Genomic DNA, 12739 nt, shown 5'->3' on the forward strand with positions numbered 1-12739 from the left:
GAGTATGAGGTGAAATATCTGTGAGGTCCCCAGGTTGGCGCTATACTCTTAGCCAGTGGGCCCGTGGAGTGTGTCTCCTGCAGGAGCAGAATTTTGCAGCCGTGCCTGCTGGCATATGCCAAAATCTTGCGACCCTTGGTATAATTACTTAGGCCCCGCACATTCCAGGACATTATCGTTGCAGGCATTTTAATGATCTAAATAAGATACACTTAAATAAAGCCCATGGGGTGCGTTTCTTGCATAGGTAGCATTTGCGCCCATGCCTATTGACGTGTGCCACAACCTCCGGAACCCCAACACGGTTGCTCAATCCCCACGGGTCACTAGACATCGCAGTTATAGGCATCACAGAAGTCTAATGTACATCCCACCACTGTTGTCATCAACCAGATGCGAGACAAAGTCTTCTCCGATGCGGATGCCCCAATGTTATGTGGTCTGCCAATCCGCCTCCGCCTATTACCGTAACACTTCTCCAATCCCCAACAAACCCCCCCCACCCTCACTGTCCACCCCAACTTGCAGAGTAGATCCCCCTGCCTCCAATGCTGGTGAAACAGAAGATGACGAAGGACAACATCCAACGGGGATGTGCCCCTGCCATGGTCCAACTGGGGCCAGCCATCAATAACACCCAACCAAACATTAATGTTGCCATTGCAGTGGGGTGTGCTGTTGCCGTGAGGACGGCCGCTTAAGCATCAAGTAGGACAGCGAAAGCCGTCCGGTGCAGGTTCTGCGGTAAGCGGATCTTGTGTCAGGTCCCAAGGTCAGCTGGCCATTGAACGCAGGATGGGATCTAGGGAATTCTAAGTGGTCATGTTCAGTTCCAAGCTCTGAAAGCGCACAGAGATCAGTGTCCAAAGTGCCAGCGGTGAGCCTGAGGACACTTTATAGACTTTGATAAAGACATGGCAGGCTGCCCAAGATCAAGAACCAAGGTATCCTAGCCAAAATCAACAATGTCTTTTCTCCCCCTGCCAAACAGTCACAAATGCAGTCACAAACACTTACTTTCTCTGCTTTGATAGCCTAATCGGGTCATGCCTCCCACCTCAAGCGCCAAACACCTGCGTGCCAAACACTGCGCCCTTGCCCTGCCGTGGGCTTCACCTCTGCAGGGCCGTCGTGGAGTAATTACGTTCCAAGGGGGCGTGGCCTGAGAAGCGGGAGCCAGGAAACAGCTGAGGAGGATCCATGGAGGCTGGCAAACACTGCGCCTTTGCCCCGCCGCCGGCTTCAATGCTGCGTGCCGTGGTGGAGTATTTACGTTCTAAGGGGGCGTGGCCTGAGAAGCGGGAGCCAGGAAATGGCTGTGGAGGATCCGAGGAGGCCGCCAAACACCGCGCCCTTGCCCCGCCGCATATGAATTACTGTATGTTTGAGCAGATGCATTTTGTACATGCTCAATTGCGCGGGCACTTATAAAATACAGTGGAAAATCCTTTGTAGTTGCAGAAAAAGCATTGTGCTTACAGAAGTATAAAGTATTGCAGCCCATGTATTTATTGAATTATTGTATTTATTTATTGGACATTTGTATGGCGCTTATACAGCAGAAAGTATTTCCAGACACCACAAGACAAGGGGGAAGGAGGAAACAGAGGAAGATAACAAAATACCTGTCCTAGGTCTTGTGACATTCGGATCGTGCCAGTGCAGCAAGTAGAGAGTGCGGGGGACGGAGGGGGGGTAATGGAGAGCAGGAAGGTAAAGGGGCCCCCTGAGTAAGTGCTAGGTTAGGAGGGGGAGAGATGGAAGGAGGAGAAGAGGAAGGTCTTGGAGGAGATCTGGCTCAAGTCTGAGATGGGCAGGGAGGCCATTCCAGAGGGAGGCTCCTGCCGAAGAAAGAGATCTACCCCCCAACCCCACTCGCTGCTTGGAGAAACATCAGACCTGTTTTGAGCTAGAGGACCAAAGGGCTCTAGCAGGGAGATATTTAGTGAGAGAAAGTTGAATATAGCACGGTTCTAGGCCCGCAGAAAGCCTTGTGGATGATTCAGAGGGTCTTGAATGTGATCCTTGCAGCCACTTTAGCCAATGTAGAGATTTTAGGGCTGGAGAAATATGATCCTTGGCTTGAGGCCAAGGATAAGTCTTGCATTCCTAGTCTGGATTAGTTGGAGAGGGCAGAGGGAGGAAAGGGGCAGATTGAGGAAGAGGCTATTACAGTAGTCCAGCCTAGAGAGAACCAGAGCTCCAGAGATTTGAGTTTCTGGGGGAAGGCGAGGAAAGGGAGAATGCCTCTGAGGTGGTAGAGGTGAAAGGGAGCTTTCTTGGCAAGGTCAGCAGAGTGAGGAGTTGAAGATGCCACCTGGTTTTTTGCCTCACAGGAAGGGGGCCCCTTATTGGCATTGCACACTACTCTTGTAACCCATTGCACTAATGGGCCCCAGAAATTGACGGAATGTGGGTTGCAGACAGAATGGGGTGGCAAGGTTTGAGAGAGGGTGATGGAGATGGTTTCATCTGTCCCCCATTTGCGCATAGTTGATACATCCAAAGCCTACAGTGAGGAAACGGAATATAAAGTGCATCCTGCCCTTTTGCAGATTTTCTACATTTGGTGTGTATTCTTAATTTCACGTTGTTATACATTTTTGGCCTTGCAGACTTTGAGCCAAGAATACCAGCCAAATGAAACATTTGAATATGGCGATCTCATAAATAAGGCAGGGAGTGCCTGATGTGTGATAAATGTGGGTAGACATTTACATATTAGAAGTATATATTTATAGCGTCCTGGATGGGGTGGGGGGCTGGAAGACAGTAATTGAAACTCTTTGGATAGAGGAAGAAAAACTGCAGTAGGATCCAGTGATGATGCACAGACTCCTTTATTTAAGCATAACACATATATAACTCAGCTCTGTGCTATGCATGTGCTGCCTCTCGTACGTGCCAATGCTGGAGCGCCCTATGCTAAACTGTGGCCGTGCTATGGCCGATCAGGAAATTCAAGGGAAAGCAGAGCAGGAAAGGATGGAAGTATTATATGGAAGGAATGATATTAATTTGTCTTTGAAAGCGGAAGATGCACAATATATTACTTCCTGATGGATGTTCGTAACGTGCATCATGGTGAGATGGTACAACGTCCTTTCATCGCAGGATGTTTTTTCGTCAGGTTTTTTTGCCGCAAAAAAATTCGATTGGGTTTTTTCGTAAAAAAAATGGCGGTAAAAAAGCCTGCGAAAAAACATCCCGCGATGAAATGTCATGGAACCGGTGAGATACATGGAATTGGTTCACTGCACAGAGAGCCATCATGAGCCACTTTGTTGTGCTTTTTATTTTGATATAGGGCGAGAAGATCCATATCCTAATGTTTCTGAACCCCCTTATTGTGAATCATAAATGTCAGATCAGATGAACTAATTTCATAGAAGATGGGGTCTGAATTCGGTAATACAAAAAGGCACCGTCACAGATTGAAATTAAACCGAGACTAATGCAGAGTGGAGTAGTTAAACAATACAAACTGCTGGTGCATGAAGATGCTGCCTTATTTTGTTCAGCAGGTCAAAAGAATGAGGCTGGGCTATTATTCCAAATCATCATGCTTTGATAGGGAATACTTGGAAACTAAGAGAAAACGGTGCAAATTAGTGCGAATAACAAACCCCTGTAGGGAATGAAATATGGGTCATTAAACGATAGTATAAACAACTTGTGGCAAAGAAATCGACTTTGCATATACAAAATGGGAAGCGCTACAATTCTATGTTAACTATGGTGATGGGAAAGGATTCTGGCGTTTCATTTCACACAGCCTAGAGTCTGTGAGAAGTATTCCTCCAGGATTGAATATGGTAATGTATAATCACTGTGCTAGCTTGTACAGTGTTATCCCCCAGTCAGATGGGTATCCTTGCTTCACTAAGTGTCTGTACCAAGAAAGTAACAATACTAATGACAATGTCTGATATCAAGAATCTCACTCGTGCCCTTATCCCGACTAATCCACTCAGAGATCCATGCTGTGCGCAGATTATTATGGAATGTGTGGGCACTGTTGGTCACAATGTCGTAGATTATAAATGTTTCTGATGCTTGTTAATCTGCTTAGAATCACATGCTGTGCATAGTCCGACATCCAATGGTCACCGCGGAGTATTGCATTTTGTTTTTCGTAGTCGAAAAGGGGACGTTGACAAGGCGTGTCTGTAACACTATCCCTATAGTGATGTGCAGTGTACCCACAATCCCTCACGCGTCGAGGTCCCTCAGATTGTTTTTTTTCCGCCCAGTTATTGGTCGCCTTTATGCGGAGCTCCTCGTGAGACATTGCGAAATAATTCCTCGACCTTGGTCGTTTACTATATAATACCATATACATAGATCTCCCCTCCCCCCTTCGACATTGAAGCGTTCTCCACCGAGCAAGATCTTCGACGGAGGGACGAGCGGAGGAGATCCTTTGGCGCTGCCGAACATGTGGCCGGGCCTCGCTGGCCTAACACAGTAGGGAGAGCGGGGTTGTGTGGTCATTTCTTTGTTTCAATCTAAGAATGCCTTTCTCTTTCCCCTCCCTCTCTTTCGAGGTCGTGATCACATTTCATATCCTCAGCTATGGAGAGGGCGCCCTTTAGGTTTTGCCTGCGCTGCAAGGGCAAATTTACCTGGAAGGACAAGCACAAACGGTGTAACCGTTGCTTGCCCCTCGATCACAAAGAGGATGGCTGTGCAGCCTGTAAGTTACTGAAACCCAAAACATTAAAAGACGGCAGGGTCAAAAGGTGGGCAGCCTATGCGATGTCTAGGTCTGACTCCTCGCCAGCTGCCGCCGTCGCCGAATGTGACGAGGAAAGTGATTACACGACCTCCGCTACGGAGGTTGTAGACCTCTCGAAGGAGTGTTCCCGCTCGTCGTCGTCGTCCGTCCCCGGCCCCGACAAGCCAGGCTGACGCCCCGCTTATGGGGATTAACACCCCGGCGACAAGGACGAACACAGAAAAACACACAAGCACATACCCCATGGCACGCATTCGTCGAAGACGAGGGCAGCCATAGCGTCAACAGAAGCGTCGGGTCCACCGGCACCTTCCGCCGACCGTAAGGGTCGCAAGCCCTCCCCGCCACCGGCGACTGGGCTTTCTATAAATAAGGGCGCTAACCCCAAATCCTCAGGCGACGTGCCTCGCAAGAGTGCGCATGTCGCCAGTAAAGATTCGAGACTGCCTAGCGCGACGGCGCGTGATCCCTCGACGGAGAAACTGCTCTCCGAAAGCCTCGCGCATATAGCTTCGAAGGACGGCCAGAGACGGACGGCGGATAACACGTCGCAAACCGCTCACAGGGCCAAAGAAATGCCAAGGACGCCGGAGGGTAGGCTGGGACAGCTCCCACCGTCGACAGAAGACCCTAACCAGCGAGAAGGTTTCTCAGAAGGCGAAGGGACGTTATCTTCGATGCTATGGGACAGAACTAAGCAACTGCAAGGAGAGGAACCTCCCTTTTCACTCCCAGACCGCTCTGGCCTACCTTACTGGACTGTAGAGAGGTTCCAGTCATGTATGGACAAGCTAGACAGGTTCATGGCCATCCCAGAAAATAGGACACCCAAGAGGCCAAGGGAGGTACCCCAGGAGGGGCCAAGGGCTAAATACCCGAAGCACTTTAACCCCCTACAGGAAGACATGGACTCTTACGACCTCACTGAAGAGGATCCTCACTTCCAGAAAGAGGATGAGTTTCTGTATAATGAAGACCTACAGGAGGAAGAAGGTTTTCATGTAAGTGAAGAGAGCTACGGGGAGGACCCAGGTGAAGGTGGCGCACAGCCCTGGCAGTCACCATCAGGGTCTACAGACCCTGAAATGATAGACATTTCTTCTCCTCAGACCACACCGGTCAGGAACCCATCTCCAGTAGACGATCCGCCCACCTTCAATGCGCTACTGAGGAAGGCAGCAGCGCATTTTGAAGTAGAAACTGGGGAGGTCACCCCAGATACTGATTTTGTCGAAAAGATTATTAAGGAATAACCTCCCACTAGTCAAACCATCCCTATCCTCGCCTCAGTTAAAAGATGACTCAACCCATCGCTGTCCACCCCCGCGCTGGTAAGAGGGGTCAATCCAAGAATAGAGAAATTGTTCTCACCCTCTCAGTCAGACCCATTATATATCACGGGTCACTCAGTCCCAGACTCCTTAGTGGTTACTAACACAAGGAAGAGGGCTGGGGTTCCAATGTCAATTAGCGAGGCACCCCCAGACAAGGAGGGGAAAAAACGTTATGCCCTGGGCAAAAGAATTTCCGCTTCAGCAGCGTTTTCAATTAGAATTGCCAATAATAATACATTGTTGGCAAGCTATGCCGATGCTCAATGGGGAAAACTCAAACAGGACATCGAAGAAGCCCCTGAACCTCTAAGAACACGCCTTTTGGCTACAGTTACAGAAGGAGCTCTGGTCAACCAGAGCATCATTAAAAACACTCTTGACGCGGCAGAAACTGCTGGCCGCTCTTTGGTGCAGGGAATTCTACTGAAGCGGCACGTCTGGCTTCGCAATTCCGGTTTCAAGGCAGAAACGCAGGCGTCACTCATTAATAAGCCAATAGAAGAGTCTAATCTCTTTGGAAGGGCAGTGGACGACGCGCTGGAAAATGCGAAGAAGGAATTCGACACCATAAAAACCTTAGACCAAATCTCAAAGCCTCCAAACAGGCGAGGATTTGGAAACGAGCGCTTTTTTCGTGGCCAACGCCAACAGCAGCAGCAGCAACAGCAATACACCTCGGGCAACTGGCCCTCTAATCAGGGTTCCAGTAACCAATATAACCAAAGAGGACAACGCCGCGGCAAGGGCAGAGGCCGGGGCTCTAGCCCCAGAGGCACCCCGGCAAGTAACACCAAATGACCCGAAAGTCTGGGTCCCCTCCCATGCGTCTCCGGTTGGGGGCCGGATAACATCATTCCTATCAGCATCGGAGGGAATAACATCAGACCGGTAGGTATTATCAACCGTAGCCCACGGGTACTGTATAGAGTTCAATCGGTCCCCCACCTACAGACCTCCAAGGGGAAGGCGCCTGTCTCCAGACCACCTCGTCATCCTCCTGCAAGAAGTAGAACAGCTGCTACAGAAAGGAGCAATAGAAGTCGTGCCCCTATCTCAGGTAATGGAAGGTATTTATTCAGTGTACTTCCTTGTACCCAAAAAGGACCTAACCATGCGCCCTGTACTAGATCTGCGCCCAACGAACAAATTTGTAAAACCTCAGAAATTTTGTATGGTAACATTACAGGAGGTAATTACCCTGCTATCTCAGGGGGGACTACATGACAACACTAGACATGAAAGATGCATACTTTCATATTTTAATGTTGCCAGCGCACAGAAAATACCTCAGGTTCATGATAGAGGGCAAACACTACCAGTTCAGAGTGCTACCCTTCGGCATAGCGTCTGCACCAAGGGCATTCACGAAGGTACTGGCAGTGGCAGCGGCCCACCTGCGCAGGTTGTCCATACCAGTATACCCTTACCTCGACGATTGGCTCATAACAGGGGAGTCCTACGAGACATGCTTCTCAAACACCCAGAAGACAGTAGACCTTTTGTTCCAACTGGGCTTCTCCATCAACGAGAAAAAGTCCAGCTTAGAGCCCAGCCAAGTAAAACAATTCCTAGGGGCTCTAATTGGAACAAGGGACGGCCTCGTCTTCCCCTCCAACGAGAGGGTCCAAAATATGCTTTTTCAGATCCCTCAATATGTGGCCGGTCGAGAGGTGACGGTACGCAAAGCAATGCGCTTGCTTGGAATGATGGCGTCATATTATTTGGTACCTCACGCGCGCCTGCGCATGCGCCCAATGCAAGAGTGGCTCAACAGCCAGTGGTGTCAGGCCAGCGGACAATGGGACGATCTAGTGGTGGTCTCGCAGGCCTTGGTTCTCTTGCTACGGTGGTGGTCGAAGGAAAACCTGGTAATAGGGAAACCATTCGCCACCCCCGCAGTGGAAGCCACTCTAACCACAGACGCATCCCTCACAGGATGGGGGGCTCACCTATCCCATCAGACTGCTCACGGAGTCTGGACTCCGAGCGTAGCATCTAAACACATAAACTTATTAGAACTACTTGCGGTGTTCAAGGCACTAAAAGCCTTCCAGACACACCTACAAGGGAAGACAGTGATGGTCCTCACAGACAGCAGCACAGCCATGTACTACCTCAACAAGCAAGGGGGCACTTGCTCTCCAGGACTGTCCAAGCTGTCCCAGAACATCTGGAAGTGGGCTCTCGGACAGATGTTCCTATTGTCACAACATGTACCAGAGGAACTCAATCTGATAGCAGACGAACTCAGCAGAGACTTTCCTCGGCCCTCAGAGTACGAATGGCAATTACACGAAGACATCGCCTTCGACATCTTCACACAATGGGGCTTCCCAGAAATAGACCTCTTCGCAACTCTGGAGAACTCACAATGCCTAGATTACACCTCCAGCTACCCACAGAATCGCTCCAAGAGGAACGGTCTCTGGATACCATGGTCAGGGAAATTTGTTTACGCTTTTCCCCCGACTCCTCTGCTGAACAAAATAGTGCACAGGATGCGCCAAGAATCAGTCACCATGATTCTGATAGCCCCGATGTGGGCCCGCCAACCATGGTTTGCGCACCTGATGGAGATGTCCCTATCCCCACCAGTAAAACTGCCCTGCCCATACAACTTGCTGTCACAGGACAGGGGCAAGATACTACACCCATGCCCACAGAACTTGAACTTAGGTGCCTGGCTCCTGAGGTCATAGAATTCGGCCATTTACAACTCCCTCAGAGATGTATGGACATTCTCAGAGAAGCTAGAAAACCCAACACTCGTCACTGCTATTCTAGCAAGTGGAAGAGATTTGTCATCTGGTGTAGAGGTAAGGGCATCAACCCAGTCCACTGCTCTCCCACACAAATTGTCCTTTACCTGACCCATTTACTGGACTCGGGTCTAGTGTTCAATTCTATTAAAGTCCATCTAGCGGCACTTTCTGCATACACCACCTCTCAACTTAAGGTGTCATGGTGGAAAGTCCCAGTTATTAAAGCCTTCTTGGAGGGGGTAAAGAGAATACACCCTCTGATAGCAAACCCAGCTCCAGGCTGGGACCTTAATGTGGTACTTGCCAGGCTCATGGGCTCACCCTTTGAACCCATGCCATGCACAAGGCAACTCTTAAAGACCTCACTCTTAAGACTGCTTTCCTAATAGCTATCACCTCCATTAGGAGAGTAAATGAACTACAGGCTCTTTCTATTCTAGACCCCTTCGTAACAGTTCACAAAGATAAGGTGGTTCTACGCACATACCCAAGGTTTGCACCGAAATTCATATCGAAATTCCATGTCAACCAGTCAATAGAACTACCAATGTTCTTTCAAAACCCTTCCAATTCGGGAGAAAGGAGCCTGCATACACTCGATGCGCGCAGAGCGGTCATGTTTTATATGGAAAGGACCAGGCCACTGAGAAAGACTAATCAGTTCTTTGTCTCGGTGGCAGCAGGAAGAGGAGGAGATGCAGTCTCAAAGTCCACTATATCTAGATGGATTGTTCAATGCATCACTCTCTGTTACACTCTTGCTAAGAGAGAACAACCCTTCAAGCCAAGAGCACACTCTACTCGAGGCACTGGGGCATCCATAGCATTCATTGCAAACGTTCCCCTCGAGTCCATTTGCAATGCTGCAACCTGGAGTTCTGTACACACCTTTACAAAAGACTACGGTCTAGATGCTCACTCTAGATCTGATTCCCAGGTGGGACAAGCAGTATTAAGACATCTTTTCTCTACTGTTCCTTCTCACAACTCACCTCCAACTCCGGGTACTGCTCGCTAGTCTATGCACAGCATGCGATTCTAAGCAGATTAACAAGCATCTGAAGACAATGCATTACTTACTGTAAAAGCATTTCTGATGGTTGTATCTGCTTAGATTCACATGCGCCCACCCTTCCTCCCCGCTCGGATGGAAGGAACATCGACATCTTTCTACATCTCTCTCTCTCTATTTTCTGTACTCACTCACGTATAGAAGGCTCCCTCAGGGCAGAAAAAATACAAACAGAGGGACCTCGACGCGTGAGGGATTGTGGGTACACTGCACGTCACTATAGGGATAGTGTTACAGACACGCCTTGTCGACGTCCCCTTTTCGACTACAAAAAACAAAATGCAATACTCCGCGGTGACTACTGGATGTCGGACTATGCACAGCATGTGAATCTAAGCAGATACAACCATCAGAAATGCTTTTACGGTAAGTAATGCATTGTCATACTTCAGTACAGCATTCATCATATTCCTTTTATTCGACATTGTCTTCAGGTTCATACAAAATGACGTGAGCAGTACAATCATACAAAACACAATTTGAGATAAAAAATAACAATTTGCATATTCCAAAAACCATTACAAAAAGTAAACGACTAAATGCCAGATGCATACATATTAAAACACAGTAACACTGATACAAATAGCATACTAAAACTTTGAATACACGACTTAAAAATGGTAATATACACGGAAAGTTAATTCGGTGCCCTTTTTCTCTGCAACCAAGCTCCGTGGATATAACGACCAGTGGCAAATACCACTGGTGTAAGAGAAGACTGCATCAAGAAAAACATAGTGGATCTTAAGTGTGGGTACCAGCATCCTGCAAAATAGGCCTCGGATACATACCCCTCAGCCGAATGGTCGAGGGACAAATTAACAAAAAATGAGACATTGTTTCAATTGCAGCACCACACATTGGGCATGAGCCAGATACATATTTCCTCTATGTTTGGTAAAGGTTGTGACTGGGAAAATACCCAGCCTAAACCGGACATACACTAATTGTTCTTAGGCGGGAGAGATAGAGTTTAAAGCCCGTCGCTGACCCTTGTTCAGAATACTCATGACTCCACTTCAATTTACATCTGGCATGAGCTGTTCCAGCGCCATGTCCTAGATGACACTTTTAAGTCACCAAAATTTGACAGGGACATGGACTGAGGGTTTACTCTCAGCTGCATTCCGTTGGTGGTGCATATCTTTGACATGGGCAAGCCATTTCCAACTACCCTCCCCCACACCCCCAACCCCATCCAGAGATAAAAGATTTAAAATGTCATCCCTGCACTGACTCAAGCCTGGTTGAGTCCATAATTTGGCCCTAAGAAAACTGGTTTACTCATAACTTCTGCACTAACTGAAGTTGTGCCATATTCTTGGTGGACCAGTGCTGTTGGGTCATTTAAAGGAAGTAGCAGGAATTTCTTACGCAATGTATGCTCTCCTGTAACCAACTTCCTGGCATTTGCATATCCCCAAAGCTCCGCTCCATACAATGCTGTTGCCAACGCTCGCCTTGTAGAGATTCAGCGCTGGGGAAATAGCACCGCTCCCATGTCACTTAAAGAAAGACAAGACGGCTCCACTGAATTTTTCCAGAGTAAGAGCAGCTTTGTCTACCTTGGTCACCCATCCCAGACACTTCTGGAATCTCACTCCCAAATAATGAAAGGAATCAACCTGTTCTATTGAAACACCCTCCACCTCCATCCTGATTGATATGTGCTTCGAGTATTGGGGTCTGAACACCATCGATTTGGCCTCGCCGGCATTCAGTTCCAGTTGTAAATCCTTACACTTACTGAGGAAGATAGCCAGAGATTTCTGTAGACTGTGCTGTGTGGTGGCAATCAAAACCTCATCGTCTGCATAAAATAGGGCTGGAAGTCTAATAAGGTTATTTTGGGGGCGTCCTGATTCCCCCTCCCCTTTACCAGTGAATAAATAATTTCCTTCTTATAGATGTTAAATAAAATTGGGGCGTGGACACAACACTGCCTAATGCCCAGATCAACATCAAAATTACTTGTTAGCACACCACCCAGCTCATAGCGGACACAAGCTTTGGTGTCTGAATAAAGCTTCAATATTATGGAAATCAAATACGATGTGGCCGTGCATACTAGAAGTATCTGCTACAGATATTTTCTCGACACTGAATCAAAGGTTGTTTTTAGGTCCAGAAGTAACAGATACACATTCATTTTTCCACATGGCAGTGTACTCTTGGATTATCAAAAATAACATGAAACATTGGTCCACCGTACCTCTGCCCCTCCTAAAACCTGCCTGAAGGTCGATAATGATATTATTGCTATCCACCCCTGCTTGCAAGTGGTTTAGCATAACCTTTCCAAACAGCTCTCCAGTACCATCTAGCAGAGAGATAGGCCTATAGTTCGACATACTGTCCCTTCCACCTTTCTTATAGATGGGAACAATCACCGCCTTATGCTAGGAGTCAGGAATTCTCCCCCTGTAACAAGATGGGATTGAGTATTTTACACAATACAGGTGCCCTGATAAGAGCATCATTATTTTTTAATAAATTATTTTTATTGGTTTACAACAAGTAAGGACGAGTATACCCATCACTCCAAACATGTACAACGAGCTGAATAGTGTTCAAGACACCAAACTAAAACAGGGAAGCAAAATTAAAAAGTTCAAAGAAAACAAGCAAGGCCAATTCGCAATACAGTTCATGTGGGCATTTCCAGTCTGTGGAAGGAAGAAGCGGGGAGCATTGACGGAGAGAGTTGGGGTCCAGAACGGCAGCATCTGTGTCCCCCAGTCAGATACCCATAATTGGCACCTTATCATTCAGTTCTGGTCCATTTACCCTCCACCTACAAGAATGTACCAGGGCAGCCCCTGGCAGTGTATAT

General features: G+C 47.9%; 1 protein-coding gene across 1 annotated transcript in view; it reads left to right on the top strand.

The window, feature by feature from the left end:
- Positions 1-12739, top strand: part of LPCAT1 (lysophosphatidylcholine acyltransferase 1) — a 1148174-nt gene that overhangs the window by 507223 nt on the left and 628212 nt on the right. The gene's annotated exons all lie outside the window — the stretch shown is intronic.

The sequence above is a fragment of the Ambystoma mexicanum genome, chromosome 5q, assembly GCF_040938575.1.
Source record: "Ambystoma mexicanum isolate Mex_15411 chromosome 5q, UKY_AmexF1_1, whole genome shotgun sequence".
Lineage (NCBI taxonomy): Eukaryota > Metazoa > Chordata > Amphibia > Caudata > Ambystomatidae > Ambystoma > Ambystoma mexicanum.